Genomic DNA, 18,670 nt, shown 5'->3' on the forward strand with positions numbered 1-18,670 from the left:
CTCCACCCACGTCGCCCTCCGCCCAGTTTTTTCCTCACCAGAGCAGACACCGTACTACACACACTGGCATTTCTAGCTAGAGAGCCTGCAGCAACAGTAAGAAAGGGTTTCACTACTAAAGGATTCCAATGTGTACTGAAGACAGAGCACCCACCCCAGGTTCACTATAGTCCTGGGGCACTTGTAATGTGAGCAGCTGGGGTTAGACCCAGAGCCCAGCTGACTGCTCAACTCTGAACAGTCCCAACCCTTCCAGCCACACAATTTTTTTTTCGTACATCCACAGCGTCACCCTTTGACTTTCTACAGCTGGGCCCCCTCCCCCATCAGTTTCTCTCCAAGATGTACAGAATTTTTTTTAAAAAAGCCTTCTTACTGCTGTCAATTTACAATGCTGATGGCAAGCTGGATACCAAGGAGGCAGAAGTCTCTAAGAAGCACTTGACTGGGAATCCTGGGACTTGAGTTTCTTGTCCTGGCCAAGCCTCTTAATCACCCCATGACCTCCAGAGAGACCCTGGATTCTTTCTAAACCTCAGCTGTCAGATTGAGTCATAATTAATGCCTGTCTCCACAAGGTCACTGAATGGAGGATGTGAAAATGCCCTAAAAGTTGCCATTGTATTCGAAATCCAGAGTATATTTTTCAAAATGCACTTCTCCTTGCATCCCCACCCTCACCCCACCCCTCTACATCACATCAAAACTCCAAAGGAAAGTAGAATGGAGAACTGTCTCATCATATGAAGATCTTCTTAGCAGCCCCCCCCCTTCCACTATTAAATATACTGGTGAAATGTTGAATCTCTGTGTCCAGTTTATGGCACAGAAAATGAGACTACAGGAGCCGGTGCTGTGGTGTAGCAGGTTAAGCCACCCCCTGTGATGCTAGCATCCCAAATGGGTGCAAGTTCAAGTCCCAGCCACTGTACTTCCAATCCAGCTACCTGCTAATGTGCCTAGGAAAGCAGTGGAGGATGGCCGAAGTGCTTGGGCCCCTGCACCCACATGAGAGACCTGGAAGAAACTCCTGGCTTCTCTCTGGCCCAGCCCTGAGCATTGCAGCCCCTTAGGGAGTGAACCAGAGGATGGAAGATCATCTCTCTCCCATTCTCTCTGTATCTCTGCCTTTCAAATAAATAGATCTTTAAAAAATATTTAAAAAGAGAATGAGGCCGGCGCCGTGGCTCAATAGGCTAATCCTCCACCTAGCGGCGCCAGCACACCGGGTTCTAGTCCCAGTCGGGGTGCCGGATTCTGTCCCGGTTGCCCCTCTTCCAGGCCAGCTCTCTGCTGTGGCCAGGGAGGGCAGTGGAGGATGGCCCAAGTGCTTGGGCCCTGCACCCCATGGGAGACCAGGAAAAGCACCTGGCTCCTGCCTTCGGATCAGCGGGGTGCGCCCGCCTCAGCGCGCTGGCCGCGGCGGCCATTGGAGGGTGAACCAACGGCAAAAAGGAAGACCTTTCTCTCTCTCTCACTGTCTACTCTGCCTGTAAAAAATAAAAACAATTAAAAATAAAAAATAAAAAAAAGAATGAGATTACAAAGTGCATTGCCAATTTACAAGATTTTATTTTTAACCTTTAAGCCACTTAGTTAAGAGAGTATGAGTCACCACTCAGTATCTCATTTCAGCTCCCTCTGGTAGGGGGAAGTACATGAAATAAGCTTTCTAGTATTTCTAGTAAGCCAGGTTACATACAATATGATGGTAGGAGAATCTAGACCAGTGTAGTCACTCTCCAGCCCAAAGAGCAGACTCAGAACAAACCAGGCAGAGCAAACACATGTGAGCATTAAAAAGAGAGGTGGCAAAGCTAGAAAATAACTCCATAGGGGCAGGAGGTGAGAAATCCATTTGGTGATGGAGCCAGGGAATAAAAGGACACAGCCTGAAGGTCCATCTGACTCCCTCCAACTTAGCGGGGTTGGGGGGCTCAGGGGGTGAGAGAGTGGGCAAAGGAAGGCCAGAGAACTCATTCTTTATTTCCTCAGTATTTGCAGTATTCAGTGTGTGCTGTGTGTCTTGGAGGATTCAAGATGACTGGGAGAGCTGCTTGCCATAGAAGATGTGACAAATTCGCAAACAGCCCAATACCAAAAGGAGATGATAAGGGCTAGGGAACCGGGCTGCAAGAGCCTGGAGGACAAGCAGGTCGCATCTGCCAAGGAAGGCAGGCAGAAGAACTCAGTGGTGACTGGCATTTTGACCTAACCTTGAAACACAGGCAGTGCTGGAGCAAGGGAGAAGCTTCCTTTCCTACCAGAGGAAGCAACATACATAGAAACACAGATTGACTAGTACAGCACAAGTAAGTGCCCAAGTCTGGCTGGCTGGCTGGCTCATGGGAAATGGTCAAGCGAGGAGGAAAGCCATGAGAGGCAGCTGAGACCCAAACGTGGGCTGGGACCCCTTGGGCACTGCTGAGCCAATGAAGAGAAGGGCCTGCACTGGGATCAAGGTAGATTCCTCTGGCAGTGGTGCCTGAGAATGCACAGGAAGGAGAGCCAAACTGTCCAGGTCAAAGGACCTACTACTCGGGCTGTGGTAACAGGCATGAAGAATGGGCTGATCCCAGAGTTCATCCACAGGTCTTCAGTAACCTGCTGCAGGTGGGAGGTTCAAAGGATAGGGTCAGAGAAAACTCAGGGCTTTAGAGCTGGCAGGTGGGTGTCAGGGACTGAACCTTTATTTTCTTTTAGACAGGCTGAATATGAATTACTTGCAAAACCATTAGGTGAGATGCCCAGAGCTAGAACTAAAGCTCAAGGATGAAGAAAGAGTCCTGTGCACAGAGGTGGAGTTGAGAAGGCTGTGGGTTAAATCTAGAAAGGAAAGGCTGGGGTGAGAGACTGAACAGGCCTGGGTTTGGGAGAAAGAAAAAAAAGCCAGTGGGCACACCAAGGGTGAACATCCAAGAGAAAAGAGAGATACTCAAAGAGGCAAAGGAGTAGTTGGCATCACCTGCTGCAAAAAACAAGGAAGTGACAGTCAAGGAAAGGTGACCTGGTATGCAAATCTGGAGGTCAGCAGATCAATACAAGCAAAACCGGTTACAAGGAGTTGGAAAACTATCAGAAAGGGGGAGGAGAACAAGATGGAAGAGGTGATGAAGATGACTAGCAATGGGAGTTACAGGACCAGAGGAAGGGGTTCTGGGGCACAGCCCAACCAAGCACGCCTTCCATGCCCAGGTTTCAGACCTGAGCTGGCTGGAACAGCAAGTCTTAGCCAGGAGCAGGCACGTTTGGAGGAAAGGGGAAAGGCCAGAGACATTCTAAGAAGGAACTTAGAGATGTCTACCTGGTTCTATTTCAGTGAAGCAGGGGTCTTACCCACAGTTGTACTTACAGTAATCTAGGAAGAATGCTGAAGCCACATATGGCAAAAACAAGGCATGTGATTGGGAACATTAAGGGTGGGGGGACAGTTTCCAGAATGCTGAACAGTCAACCAAGCTCTATGCGGACACAGACCCTGCAGTTTCAGCCATCCCCTCAATCTTTTCTAATGTAAAAACTACTGTCCCTCACCTGGGCCAGGAATATTAACACATGGCCTATTCTGACAAATGACTGTATTTGCCCATCAAGCTGGCACAATGAAAGGCATAAAGAAAACATCCAGGATTGACTGGCAAAGCAATTGAGGGATGGAAGCCATGGAAGCCTGAGTAGCCCAGGGATGCTGTGGTGTGGCAGGAAGACCCAAGTCCAGAGTCAGGTATTTGGGCTCATTCTACCTTACGAGTGCTACCATGATGCTACTCAAATAACCTGAAGTGTGTGTTCCTAACCTGCTCTGGGCTTCAAGATCCTTCACTAAAAGTCAAACACATTAGAATCTACAGTCATAACATTTCCTTCTGGTTCTAAATGCATTTTTAGTGATTTGGGTTTCCTCTGCTTCTTAAATCCCAGTTATCATCAATCTTCAAGTAAAATAAATAGCCACAACAACCAGATCATCCTCACACTCTGGAGCTTACAAAATGCTTCACACACATTTTCTCATGTAACTGACCCTATGATGGAGTGATTGTCTCCATTTGCAAACAAGGAAACTGAGGCTGAGAGAAAGGCAGTGCTTTGCCCAGGGACCCCAGATGGTGAGTAGCACAGACTACCAAGGACCCCAGATGACCAACTCCACTGATCTCTGCTTTTCCCCATGTGCTTGAAGTATATCCAGTTTTTCAAGGATTTCTACGCTTTTCAGAAAAACAGTAATACCTGACCAGTGCTATCAAGATAAACCTAAAACCTAAGCAAGCCTCTACAGGAACCTCTGCGACGTTTCCTTTGGGTCAGGTCAGGCACATTCTTTGCTGGCTCACACAAAACCTGCTAGCTTGAGGGTTCTGTGACTGTACATGGTTTTTGGTTTGTTTTGCCCCACTTCTCAAACCTGGTGGACCTGTACACAAATTAACATTCAATATCCCTTAGTGTGGCATGTGAATGAGAACAGTAGGGGGTGAAATTAAGCCTTTCTAAGAGGCTTTACATAGTCTTGGGTGTGTGGGGGTGGGGAATGAATGCTTTTCCTGCATTACAGCAAGCTTGAAGGGGCAAACTTTGGGTGTTTGTTTCCTGAACATCCAAACATTTGTGAGACTGAAATTTTCTGGGAGAGGATGGCTAAACTGGGTGTAAGAGAGAGAGACAGAGGGAGGGCACAACCATATACACGTGGATGGTCCACAACAGCCTGGGCCTAAAGCCAGAGCCTGGAACTCACAGGTCTCCCACAGAGGCAGCAGGAACCCAGCTATCTGAGCTGCCAGCCCTGCCTCCTAGGAAGCCGGGAATCAGGAGCAGAGCTGGTACTTCAACTCAGCCACTTAGCTGCGAGGCCAAACATTTGCCCCACTAGTAGTACTTTTTGAAAACTGTTCTTTTGGTAGGAAAAGGAAACTTCATATAATTTCCTCTGTGTTCTATTTTTGGCTGGATCTCTTGGTGGTATGCCCAGTTGCTTGGTTCGTTTATCTGGTAGTGGAGAAATCTCATTGAAGAAAGGATATATTTTTGACAGAAGAAACATCCTGAGACAGGCTTGGTCACCCTTTTGGATTTGGGGACACGGACATTTCTCAGTGTCAGGGACAGTCCTCCTCCTGAAAGTATTCACACAACCTATTCCCTTCTCTTTAACTCACCCCATTATGCCCTGGGAAAGGCATACTCAAAAATCAAGCTAGAAAGCAGTAACACTTCGGAGAGAGAATACAGTACGTTTTCAGAAAAGCCAAGTTTCTTTAAGGTGGAGCTATCAGATTTGATAGTTTGGGACTTAGAGTAACTTAAAGAAAAAAGAGAAGAATAAAGATATTTTCCATCCATAATGATTTTGTTTACAATCTATTTTGTTTAGAATATGAATGGCTCTGTCCTTCTATACTTCCCACCCCCCCATACAAACACACACACACACACATACACACATGCACAATTGATATGTAGTTATATGAAAAAGTAGGAAAAACTGAACATCCATTCACATCCTTTCCCCTTTTCTTGTCCAGCTGGTCGTATCAGAAGTGAATTCAAAGCACGTGACACCACTGCAGAAAAGGAGAAAAACAGCAAATACTCAAAACAAGCACTCAAGATCCTGGGGGAAGGAATGCAGTTTATTCTATTTTCTACCCTAGCCAAGCCTATCCTTGCATTGTTATCAAGTCTCTGTTCAGAGGCCCCACCTTTAGCAAACAGGTGTTGCTATGCCTGTGACTGTCACGCCAGCCACAGCCATGACTATACTCCTCTGATAAAGGTAGAATGGTTTTTTAAAGGGAAAGAATCTCCTAGGAATGTAATTGGGACAAGGCCTGTTCTTGCCTAGGATTCCTGGTTCTTTCCTACCTAAAATGTCAGGGCAAAAGATTGGTGCACACACAGGTGTTCAGAAACTGCAGACCAGAGTTTTACAAGGAGGCAAATGCGGTAGCCAGAAGACACTGTTCCCCAGATAGCATAGCTTGTGGGAAAGAAATGGGAAACGAGGAAATGCAAACCTGTCCTTTATGAAAATAAGCCATTTGCCTCTGCCATTAGGCATGCACACCTGTTGCCTTTTTCATGAACTACAATGAGAACAGGTAAAGAGAGAGACTGAACAGGCATCTGGAGGGCGAAGGACACACAGCAGTGGGGAATGCAAACCTCAAGGAAGACATGTGCCCCACCCCTACAGAGAACCAATGTGAACCCATCCAGGAGCACAGACCAGCAAAGCGACCCTCAAGGTTCTCAGAAGTAATTTCCTCTCTCTAGGCATTGTCAATCTAGTTGATAAAACAGGACACACACAGCCAGGCATTCAAAATACAGTGATGCAGCATGCAACACACACCAGGTTACAGACAGTGACAGTTAGAATAGTACCTGCTGTGACTAGCACTAAGTGGAACAGCAACTGCATTTCTGGGCCTGGCAGAGCACAGTGGGGTTCCTGCCACACAGATGCTCTGAGCTCCTATACTGTCTTATCTGTGCAATTTTAACACTGCCTCTAGGCAAATCCTTGCCAAAATGTGCCAAGCCAACACAAGATGTGGTTTACTGTATGTATTAATTGGGGGTATGAGTGTAATTTCTTTGTCTTTGAAAAACAGGCCCCGATTATCCAGTTGCAGGGATATGGAACAACCAGTACAGCCGTGCCATGTTAAAATGTGAAATATCTTCAGGATGCCGTCACTTCTTCCTCCTCAGCACCTGAGCTGCTGCCGATCTCTCAGGGAGATAGCACAGCCTCCTTCCCACAGGACTTCCCGGGGCAGCGACTGACTGGGCACAGGCTCTGAATAATTCATGGACAGCCCAGTCGCTCAGGAGCACCGAGCCCCACCAGCTGCCTGCCCATTAAGTGGGAGGCAAGCTCCAGGCTCTCTGCAAAAAAAAAACAACCTACTACCAGCTGCCTATGAGACCTTCTTGACTGAACACACACCCCTTCAGTCTTTGCTCTCCAGTTTATTTAAGATGTATTTGAAGGCTGGCGTCGCGGCTCACTAGGCTAATCCTCCGCCTTGCAGCGCCGGCACACCGGGTTCTAGTCCCGGTCGGGGTGCCGGATTCTGTCCCGGTTGCCCCCCTTCCAGGCCAGCTCTCTGCTGTGGCCAGGGAGTGCAGTGGAGGATGGCCCAAGTGCTTGGGCCCTGCACCCCATGGGAGACCAGGAGAAGCACCTGGCTCCTGCCTTCGGATCAGCGCGGTGCGCCGGCCGCGGCAGCCATTGGAGGGTGAACCAACGGCAAAGGAAGACCTTTCTCTCTGTCTCTCGCTCTCACTGTCCACTCTGCCTGTAAAAAAAAAAAAAAAAAAAAAAAAAAAGATGTATTTGAAAGTCAGAGTTAGAGAGAGAGACAGCTAGAGACAGAGACAGAGAGAGACAGAAAGGTCTTCCATCTGCTGGTTCACTCCCCAGGTAGCCTCAATGGCCAGCGCCAGGTCAGGTGAAAGCCAGGAGCCAGGAGCTTCATCCGGGTCTCCCACACGGGTGCAGGGGCCCAAATACTTGTGTCATCATCTGCAACTTGTCCCAGGCCATTAACAAGAAACTGGATCAGATGTGAAACAGCCCAGATACAAACCGGCATGCATATGGGATGCCAGTGTCACAGGCAGCGGCTTTATCCACTGTGCCACGATGCCGGCACCTTTTCTGTCCATTTTAAATTGCTTCATTTCCTACTGGATCAAAATGACTTACACTGTAAGGAGAATGGGTCCCCAAGTACAGCAATAGGGTGAGGAGAAAGTGATGCCCTCAGCAAATGGGTATCAGGTTATCATTGCCATGCTCAGGCTGCTGGGGCAACACAGTAAAGCACTGGAGACAGCTGCTCTACAAATGTCCGCCCCCTCCCCCTCATCCTCCTTGTCCCTCTGTTCCAGCCAACCTCATCACCTCTCAACACCTCACTACCTCACTGGCGCTTTCCATGCCTCTGCTCTGGGAGCACCCCTCTCCTCCTAGGCTGAAGTCTACTCATCTTTCAGCCTGACTCAAAACCCTCCCTCCTCCAAGAAGGAGTCCCCGATTATCCCAGTTGAACTGATGATCCCTCCTCAGAAACCCTATACCAGTGCTGCCAGCCTCCTTGTCTGGCACCTCTTACATACTGTCTCCAGGTACTGCTTATCTCTTCTTGTGCACCAGTCTTATCTACTTAATTAAAATAATGGAAAATACACCAGACACAGACCCATGAAAAGTGGACTGCAGTCTCAGCTTTGCCACCCATGGTGTGACCTGGGATAATTCCTAGACTTCTCCAGTGCCCTCTCTAAAATCCAAGGGATGTGAAAGGGAAAACCTCAGTGGTTCCCTGGATATGATGTTCTTAACATGTCAGTTCTTTGAGGGCAGATGCAAGTCTTATACAACCTACACCCCCAGACTCCCTACCCCAATATCCTGCACGAAACAGCTGTTCAAAATGATTTAGCCATTTCTGAAGACTGAAGAAAGCAATGGCTCTGTGAGGAAGGTGCCACCAGATGGTGAACCACAGAGTGCATCCTACTTGTAAAGATATAAGAGGTGCCAGAACAAGGGAGGCTAAGAATACTGGTGTAGAGTTTCTGAGAAGGAGAGATCATCAATCAGGGAATCCCTCCTGGAGGAAATAAGCATAACTTAATGCTTCACAGTTTAAAAATGACAGCTTTTCAAAATTCTGCTAAGCCAACCATCTCATTCATGGCTAAGAGAAATGAGGCACTGGCCATGTGTCCTGAGAGCCACAGGGAAGTAACCAGCAAACCAGAGGTTAGAGAACAGGCCTTCTGAATTCTGGCTGCCTTTCACCTCCAGGGCAAAAGGATGTAAAGAAATTTTGTGATAAAATCAGAATTCCTGTGATTGTCAATGGGAATGTAAATGGTATAGTCACTATGGAAAACAGTATGGATGTAAAAATACAAAATTAAACAACCAGAGAGGCTAGAGAGGCAGGTATTTGGTACAGTGGTTAAGATGCTACTTAGGATGCCCACATTGCATATCAGAGTCTCTGGATTCAAGCCCTGGCTCCACTTCTGATTTCAGTGCGTGAGTCCCTATACCCACATGGGTGACTCACACTGGGTCCTGGGTCTGGCCCAGCCCTGGCTGTTGAAGGCATCTGGGGAGCAAACCGGTAGACAGAAGATCTCTGTGTATGTCTCTCTATTCCATTCATAAATGAAAATCAAAGAAAATTTAAAGAAAAAAGAACTACCCAATGCCCCAGTAAACCCACTTCTGGGTTTATATCCAAAAGAATTCAAAGAGGATATCAAATACTTGCATTCCCACGTTCCTTGTAGCATTATTTACAACAGCCAGGAGGTAGAAACAACCGAAATGTTCACTGATGAGTGAGTGGGTAAAAATAACGTGGTATAAAAACACAACACAGTATTAGTCACCCTTTATCAAGAAGATTTGGTCAAATGATGCAACATGGATGAATCCTGAGGACACTGTGCGAAGTGAAATCAGTGAGTCAGAAAAGGACAAATGCTGTATGATTGCATGTACATAAAGTAGCTAGAAGAGTAAAACTCATGGTAACAGAAAGTAGCCTGATAAGCTTGCCAGGAGCTGGGGGAGGGAAGGGGAGAGATTGATTGATGGGTGTAAAGTTTCAGTTTTGCAAGATGGAAAAGTTCTAGAGAGCTGTTGCACAACAAGAATGCAGTTAACACAACTGAACTAGACACTTAAAAATGGCTAAGATGCTAAAAATCTATGTCTCTTTTCACAACTAAAAATAAATTTAAAGAAAAAAAGGCTTCTGTGAAGACTCAGGAGGTATGCAGCACCAGGAGGGAGAAGAAACTGCAGATCTAAAGCCACATGTTCTGTGTCTCTAACTCTGAAGTTTGACCAAAACATTCTCTAATGCTACTGACCAACAACACACTGATCCCTTCAAGTCCTTTTCCACCTTTAAGAAACAACTAACTGGGAATCCTGCCAACTCGTTTTTACAACAGAAGACCTCATCAATTAGTTAGTGGCTCCAAAGCGCCTCCAAGTCTCACACTGTGTGTAATATGGTAGAGGAGCTTCCATCCACCACGGAATTACCATTGCTGTCAGTCCTCGTAATCTCTACAAATGCGATCTTCTTGGAATTGTTCAAAATCCTGGTAGGTATGTTTTTTAGTTGGTATTTTTGGGATGGAGTCCCCCAAAACATAGAGGAAATAAATTGGTAACTTAGAAATAGCAGCAACACGTCATATTTGAGCAGGCATGTGCACAGTTATATAATTCAGGGGTGCTGGGTGCGCACCCAAGAATGCCCACACGAGCACAGGATCACTTTGGCAGGTCTCAGACAAGCCTTACTTCTCACTCTAAAGGTTTTGTGATACTCCCATCATCAACTCTCCCGAAATACTCAGACCTGCTCATCCAGCTACAGAATACTGACATCCTGACTATGTGGACACATACACAGTTTGCCATTAGGCATAATTTTAGTGTAACAAGGGCTCATGAAACAGCCGACCAAGGTTCTTACTGATCAAACACTTGCCCTTGTAGTTGGCCTATTAAAGATTATGGAAGGCTAAATGGCAAAAATCATTACACAGGAAAGAGGTCTGTAATTTGAAGTGATTATAATCAAAGTTCCACTGGGTTCTTGTTAATAACACTCTACAACAGCCTGCATTTCTGACTCACCAAACATAAAACATTAACAAAAAATTAACATGAGACTAAGTCTTTAGTCAGCGTCACAGGGCAGTTATTATTTCCCCAACCAGGACAAAGGTTGCTATCATCCTTAGCCCAACACACGGTCTACATCTCACTGTGTACACAGAAACCACCAGGAAAGGAGACCAAAACTCACTTTGGAAACAACAGAATACCAGCTGCTAATTCCCTGCGATGCATTTTATGGACTGTGTATCTTGTAAGATAATTCATACTGTCACATATTTTTAGTATCCTATTTAGTACAAAAATATGTTTGTGATCTTTGCAAAAATAGATCATTTAGGCCCCCCTTTTTATTTTTTTTAATTGATTTATTTATTTGAAAGTCAGAGAGAGAGATAGACAGAAAGAGAGAACTCTTCCATCTGCTGGTTCATTCCCCAAATGACTAAGTGGACAGGGCTGGCCCAGGCCAATGTCATCCAGGTCTCCCACGTGGGTGTCAGGGGCCCAGCACTTGGGCCATCTTCCACTGCTTTCCCAAGCACATTAACAGGGAGCTGGATTGGGAATGGAACAGCCAGGACTTTAACCAGAGCTCAACAGGTTACTGGCTTCACAGGCAGTGGTTTAACTGCTACTCCAAAATGCTGGCCCCTAGGGTTCCCCCCTCTACTATCCTCAACCCCACCCCCCCACCCCCAATTTAAGCTGGCTAGGCTTCTCCTGTGTTTGACAATTAGAGACAGAAAGAAAGGACTCTGTAAAATACCTCATTCTCAACCGTCCCGTTAAATGTGCAAGTAATATTGGGCTCTCTTGGGAAAGGTTTTTTTGTTTTTGTTTGTTTGTTTGTTTGTTTGTTTTTTTCCCCAAGATTTTTTATTTATTTGAAAGGCAGAGTCACAGAGAGGCCAAGGCAGAGAGGAAGAGAGAAATCTTCCATCTGCTGGTTTACTCTCCAATGGCTGCCAATGGCCAGGGCTGGGCAAGACTAAAGCCAGGAGTGAGGAGCTTTATCCGGGTCTCCCACGTGGATGCAGGGACTCAAGGACTTGGGCCATCTTCTGCTGCTTTCCCAGGTACATTAGCAGGGAGCTAGATTGTAAGTGCGGCAGCTGAGACTTGAACTGGTGCCTATATGTAGGTTGCTGCTTTATCTCCTCTGCCATAGCACAACCCCCAGGAAAAGTATTAGTAAGTTCAATCGCTACTGAAGTCATAGATGAGATACTCAAGTATCTCAAAATCTTACTCAAAATTCTCTACTATGGAGTAACTGTAGGGAGAAAAACAAGACCCTATCCCTGGGTACATATGAATCAAAGGGTATTCAAAAATCTGCAAATGCCAATGTCAAGAAGGGTAACTCCCAAGGGGGTTCAAAAAAGTCAGTCAAAGATGGGCATGACAGGCTTTCAACAACTGCCCTGGAACCCAGAAGCCTCTGGCCCATATGACCACTAAAGTAGGCAAGCACAAGTAACAGCCCAATATACTAAATCCCAGATTGAGATCTACCTCCTACCAAAGACTTTCATTATGATAATATTCTATAATGGTCTCTGAGATGAAAGTGACACACAAATTATAAATAATCCTCTTGGAAATCCAGTCATATTTCTTCTTTATTATCCCTGATACCAAACTACAGCTGTTTCAACAAAGGGGAACAGGCTAGATAACCCCCAGGAAGGACCCACCCTTTTCCACTAAGAGCCAGCCTGTCGGACTTGGGTTTCCCACACTGAGCATGCCCCTCTCCCTCAACCACAGTCATTTGTTTGGAAAGGGGAAGGGATCAATTTATCAAAAGTTTCAAAATATTTTATTGCATTTTTGTCCCTCAACCATTCTCTAAATAAATGTTAGGATTATGCAGGATCATTTTAATGTGCATTGAGTGCAAATCTAGGACATGGAAGTGCAATAAGAGAAGATACACATGTGAACACCACCTTCATATTTGCAATGAAGTCTTTTTCAGTGCTTTTCCTGCCTCCCTGGAGAAGGACGGAGCCTCATAAATTCCCTCTAAATACCACAGCAAACAAAGCCACAGATCACTCACGTCTTTAGGCCATGGGAACATGTGCCCTTTGCTCCTGCTTTTCTACTCTGACTTCTAATCTTCTCACCTTGCATTATTTTAATATTTATCAATACAGAATGGCTCCTTACAAGGAGAGGAAAGGAGCCTTCTCTTCAAAAGATCTATTTTCATAGTGAAATAATTAAAACCTCATATGCATGCCTACTGTGTGCAGACACTAAGCTAGACAGCTTTCACGTTATTTTAAGTTCTTTTTAAAAAGATTTATTTATGTATTTGAAAGGAAGAGTTGTAGTGAGAGAGGGAGAGACAAGGAGAACAGACACAGATCTTCTATCTGCTAGTTTCCCAAATAGCCACAACAGCTGGGGTTGGGCCTGCCTGAAGCCAGGAGCCCAGAACTTCATCCGGGTCTCTCACACGAGTGGCAGGGGCCCGAGTACTTGGGCATCTTCCACTGCTTTCCCAGGTGCATTAGCCAGGAGCTGGACTGGAAGTGGAACAGCCAGGACTTGAACCAGCACTCACATGGTTATGCCAGTGTCACAGGTTGTGGCGTAACCCGCTATGCCACAATGCTGGCTCCTAATTTAAATTCTTGTACCAATCCCATTAGTAAGACACTGTCTCATCCTAGAGAATAACGTGCACATCGTCTCACAGTTGGTGTGGCACAGCAGGGATCTAATGTGAGACCTCAGCCATCCATCTGTCCCTTCTCAGTATCAGCCCTGATACTGATGGGCACTCCTGACTGCCTGAATCCACGCCTGGGAGCACCCAGGACGCCCCAGCTCTAACAGCAGCTCCAGTGTGCATTCAGACATACAGGCATGCTGGCAGCACCGTGGGCCATGGAGTTACTGTAGGCTGGACAGAATACAATTAAAAGCAAGGAAAACTCATTTTAATCCTGAAAACCAGAGGCTATACATTAGCCAAGAACAGAAAAAGTCCAGCCCATGTCCTGCCTTGCAGATTCTGGCCCAAAATAACCCCACACGACCCTCATCCGCATCACGCATTCAACATCCAGAGACTTCCCATAACCAAAACCGAACTCCTTTTCCTCTCTCCTCCCTTCCCCATCCCTTTGGAGACCAAGTCCTAGGATCCTCACTCAACAGTTCAGGTCCTTGCTCTCTCAAGCCCCTTGCCACAGCCCGAGTGTCGGGGCCCATCTCTTCCCAGGGAGAACTGACAGTCTCCTCTCTAAGATGTCCTTCACAGGGTTCTGAAACAATGTCCTCCAGAGACAGAACCGGGCCTCTGCCATTCCCTGAAACCCACCTCAGGGTTTCTCAAGTGAGGTCGCTAGGGGCCTCAGGACCCCTGCAGGCACAACTCTGGGGGCCCTCCCTCGGTTTCATTTGGTTATCTGCAAATGTGTAGTTCATACATAAGTAAAAACACATTTCAATTTGAAAATCGAAATTCTCCAGAGCTAAACTTTGAAAACCAGACTGCAGCATAAGGGATCAACTCCTTCCGCTGGCTTTCACTTCCACGGTTCTATCTTGGGCTCTTTCTGAAGTTCTGCATGTGACTCCCATTCATGGCACCAAGCGCTTGGCAGTTACCTTCCATCTACTGACACTGCTACTCTCCTGTGAGAACCTTGTCTGCTGGAGACAGATCTATTTCATTTCATCAACCTATCTATGTATTTCTAATACTAACCACAGGACTTTGGACATAGTAGGTGCTCAATAAACACTTTACTTACTCAATAATGAATGAATGAAACATAAAATTAATAAGACTCACTCTAATGAGTATAATTTATAAAGTTTAAAATAAAGACACCATTTAGGGGTACAGTGAAATGTACTTGCTACCACGGGGTATTGCAATACCTTTAGTAATAAAGTCTTATTTGTGGATTAATACTACTACTTTTGAAAGTGGGAAAACAATAGACAATGACAGGGCATCTCAGGTAGTACAAGTAAACACTACACTGTGAAATTTAAATGTGTGTAGAGTCACATATAAATATACCCGTGTATGTACATTAATGAATGCACTAAGCTCCCATGTAGAACACATTTCTCAAATGGTCAAAAGCTCTTCTTTCAAAATCTCAAGTCAGTTACAGATTAAATCAATCATCACAACTACTTTCAAGACCTCCGTTCAGTTTAAAAAGCATAAAACTGGGGGGTGGGCATTGTGGCACAGCTGCTATTTGTAAACCTGCATCCTAAATTGGAGTACTAGTTCTAGTCCTGGCTACTCTACTTCTAATTCAGCTTCCTACTAATGAGCCTGGGAGGCAGAAGATGATGGCTCGAATGTGTGATTCTTTGCTACCCATGTGGGAGACCCAGATTGAATTCTGAGCTTCTGGCTTCCTCCTCGCCCAGCCCTAGCTGTTGCAGGCATCTAGGGAATGCATCAGCAGATAGAAGATCTCATTCTCCCTCTGGCTATCATGTAGATGAAAATAAACTTTTTTTTTTAAATAAAAAGCACAGAAATATCATCTTCCACCATTAGATTAAGTTTAGACAATAACTGTTTTGTGTATACCACTTAACATGGCACCCTGAACATGAGGGAGTTAAAAAAAAAAACTCACACATGTGCACACCTGAATATTATAGCTGGTTAAATGCACAAAGAAAGTTGCACAAGCACACCTGCTAATTCAGTGTCAGAGGGTTTGGGTTTCACATAATTATCAAGTGAATCTTCCAGCCTTGTCCCCTCTCCACGCTCCATCTCTCAGGGCAGTCTTGAATGCCTCTACATTATTTACAAGCATGCATGCTAACCCTGGCCTGCCTTCAAATACTTGGAGACAATGAGCACAATCCTGTGGATATGCTTTTAGGAGTCCCTGGGTGGGGCCGAAGCTGGAAGCACACTCTAGTCCTCTGCAAAGCAACCAGCTCCAGGTATAAAATTTTTTGTGTTCACAGTAGAGACAAATAGTGGATAACGGGTTTGGTCTGTGAACTCATTTCTCCATTATCAGTATAGAAAACAGCTTTAGGACTTTCAATCCATGACATTATCAAACATAGGCTATCTCCCTGGCTGCAGAAAAAGGTAAAAACTGACCACAAGGCCAAGCTGGCTAAATGACATGTTGCTGCCGATTGACAAAGGTACTAGGTTATTTCTGCTGTGGTTAAAAGAAACAGGATTACATTTTACATCAGTTACAACAGCGATGACAACAGCAACCCTCCACTTGTACATCAGGCTGAGACACGGCTGCATGGCCTTTGACTGCTGTAGGAAAATGGAAGCATTCTAGATGCTGAAATACTACAACTGTAACATTCCATTCCCCATCATTCCTGGCCACCATGTCCACTAAACATCCTATGTTCTTGTCACAGTGCAGCATTCCCAGAGGAATACGGTGGCCAGCACTTGTGAAACGGAACCATTAAATTCTAAGGCAACTATCCACATGCACAAGGCTAAGAGAAAAACCTAAGAAAATGCAAGCAAACTGCAGGCCAAACTAGGTCTGAGTGCTTCCTAGGCCCTTGAACAGGCACCTGTTTCTAGGAAATATGGGCAGTAAACAGGCAAGAATTGGAGAAGTCTAGAAATGTCCCAGTGACCTAAAGACAGGACAGACAGTTAAACAAATTTTTAGCTTTAGCTTTATTCACCAGAAAGGGTAAAACCCAAAGTCAGACACTTGTAGTACAAAAGGAGGCAAAGGGCCAGTCTGGAAGCACTGTGTGAAGGACATCTGATCCACTTTACAATGTCTTGTACGGGTTTAAAAACAATGCCCCAAACTCCACCAACAGCTCTGCTAAGTTAAAATTGTAGGACAAAGATTAAACTCCAGGATTCAAAAAGTCTACTGTTCTTGCTTTTGTTTATTTTTAAAATGTTTATTTTTTCCCATCTACCTGAAAGGCAGAGAAGGAGAAACAGACAAACAGATCTTCCATCCACTGGTTCCCTTCTTAAATGCCCACAACAAAGAGGGCTTGGTTAGGCCAAAGCCAGGAGCCTGGAACCACTCCCAGGTCTCTCACAAGGGTGGCAGAGGTGCAGAGGCCCAAACACTTGAGTCATTATCCGCTGCTTCCTAAGATGCATTAGCAGGAAGCTGGATCAGAAGCAGAGCAGCTTGTCCTCCAAATTGGCACTGCAATATGAGATGTGGCAGCATAACCCCCGGCACAACACCCACCCCTGGCTTCTGTCTACTACTAGAAAACATACTTGTCTTAATTCGGGATGCTGAAACAGGATCCCATTTCCTACAGTTCTGGAGGCTGGAAGTCAAGGTGCCAGCAAGCTGTGTTTTTGGTGAAGGCCCCCCTTCTGATTTATAGACAGCTGCCATCTTCTTACACTGTCACAGGCTAGAAGGCGCAAGGATCACCTCCTTGTCCCTTTGGTGAGGGCACTAATCGTATCCAGGAGGGCTCAGCCATCAAGACCTAATTCCCTCCCAAAGCCTTTACTTCCTAATACCATCACCTTAGGGGCTGGGGTTAGGATTTCAACATATGTATTTGAAGACAGATACAAACCTTCAGTCCGTAACAGTATCTTCAGTAGTGTGCATGGAGAATATCTCAAAAGGGATGCATCAATTAAACTTTCTAAAGGAATTATCTTCAGAAAGTAGGATGGGAAAGAGTTGGGGAAAGAAACATTCATCGTCCACTTCCATATAGTGTTTGCATTTTCTTTTCTGCAACTCATGCATTGTCATGTACAAAGCCAACACATTTTAACTTCTAAACACATAGAACTAACTCTTTCATAGGTAACAAAAATACTAGGGGGAAATTTTCCCTAATGAACTGACATTTAGTAGCTCTGAACAGTTCTCTAGTCTGACACATGCTGAAGCACCTAATTGCATTCAGAATTATACGAGATGTGGTAGGGAAGCTTGAAGAAATATTACCCATTGTCATGATCTTCGAGTTTGGCCATTGCTGGAGAGACAGATACACCCATCTGAGCACACACAATGAACTAACAATGCACAAGGAACTCTGTGCACAATAACAAGGGCCAAAGAAGATTCTTGATGAGAAAAGGTCAGTGTGAACTACACAGGCAAGACGACTCCAGGAGGGGGCTGGAGCTCAGGAGAGAGCCAGTGGAGAGAGCCTGGGTTTCCTGCAGACTTGCAGGGGGACCCAATAGGTAACATGCAATGCAATCCGGGGCTCAGACCTGGCAAATGGTCCAGCACCTCCGTGACTTCAGTCCATTTGTTTCTTAAGATGCCAACAGACACAGTCTTGTGTCTAATAAGACAACTTCACAAACATGTTCAAGATATCTAAGGAGTCTGGAAAAATTTAAAGCTTTAAGGAAAAATTCTTATCAGTCTCAACCAATTACATGCTCCCATCACTCAATTATATCACTCTCAAGAGTTCTGAAAATTCACAGGCTTGCAGCAAAGAAGTAAAAAATCATAGCTCAGCAAATTCCCTTGAAGGTTAAGAGAGAATTCAGAAGAGATAAAAATTTTAGAAAATGGACGTGCTTATCAACCAGAAGATAAAGAGGCTAACATTCCAGGTTTCAGGAACCACCACAATAATACTTTCATATAATACTATCTCATTCACTGACTGTTTTGTGTATGAGGAGGATTCAAAAAGCTCATGGATATTTTGCATTATCTTTTTTTTTTAAGATTATTTAATTACTTGAAAGACAACATTTCAGAGAGAGATAAACAGAGAGAGAGAGAGACAGAGAGAGAGACTGAAGAAACAGAGACAAAGACAGAGTGATCTTCCATCTGCTGGTTTACTCCTCAAATGGCCACAATGGCCAGGGCTGGGTCAGGCTGAAGCCAGAAGCCTGGAGCTCCATCCGGGTCTCCCACACGGCTGCAGGGTCCCAACACATGGGCCATCTTCCTCTGCCTTTCTAGGTGCATTAGTAGGGAGCTGGATTGAAAATGGAATAGCCAGGCCTCAACCAGGTGCTCATAT

The 18,670-nt window shown here is 45.3% G+C and overlaps 1 protein-coding gene across 9 annotated transcripts in view; it reads right to left on the bottom strand.

Moving 5' to 3' along the window:
* Window positions 1-18,670, bottom strand: part of SPTBN1 (spectrin beta, non-erythrocytic 1) — a 213,265-nt gene that overhangs the window by 113,681 nt on the left and 80,914 nt on the right. The gene's annotated exons all lie outside the window — the stretch shown is intronic.

This window comes from Oryctolagus cuniculus, chromosome 2, assembly GCF_051225735.1.
Source record: "Oryctolagus cuniculus isolate XC-2025 breed Fujian yellow rabbit chromosome 2, ASM5122573v1, whole genome shotgun sequence".
Classification (NCBI taxonomy): domain Eukaryota; kingdom Metazoa; phylum Chordata; class Mammalia; order Lagomorpha; family Leporidae; genus Oryctolagus; species Oryctolagus cuniculus.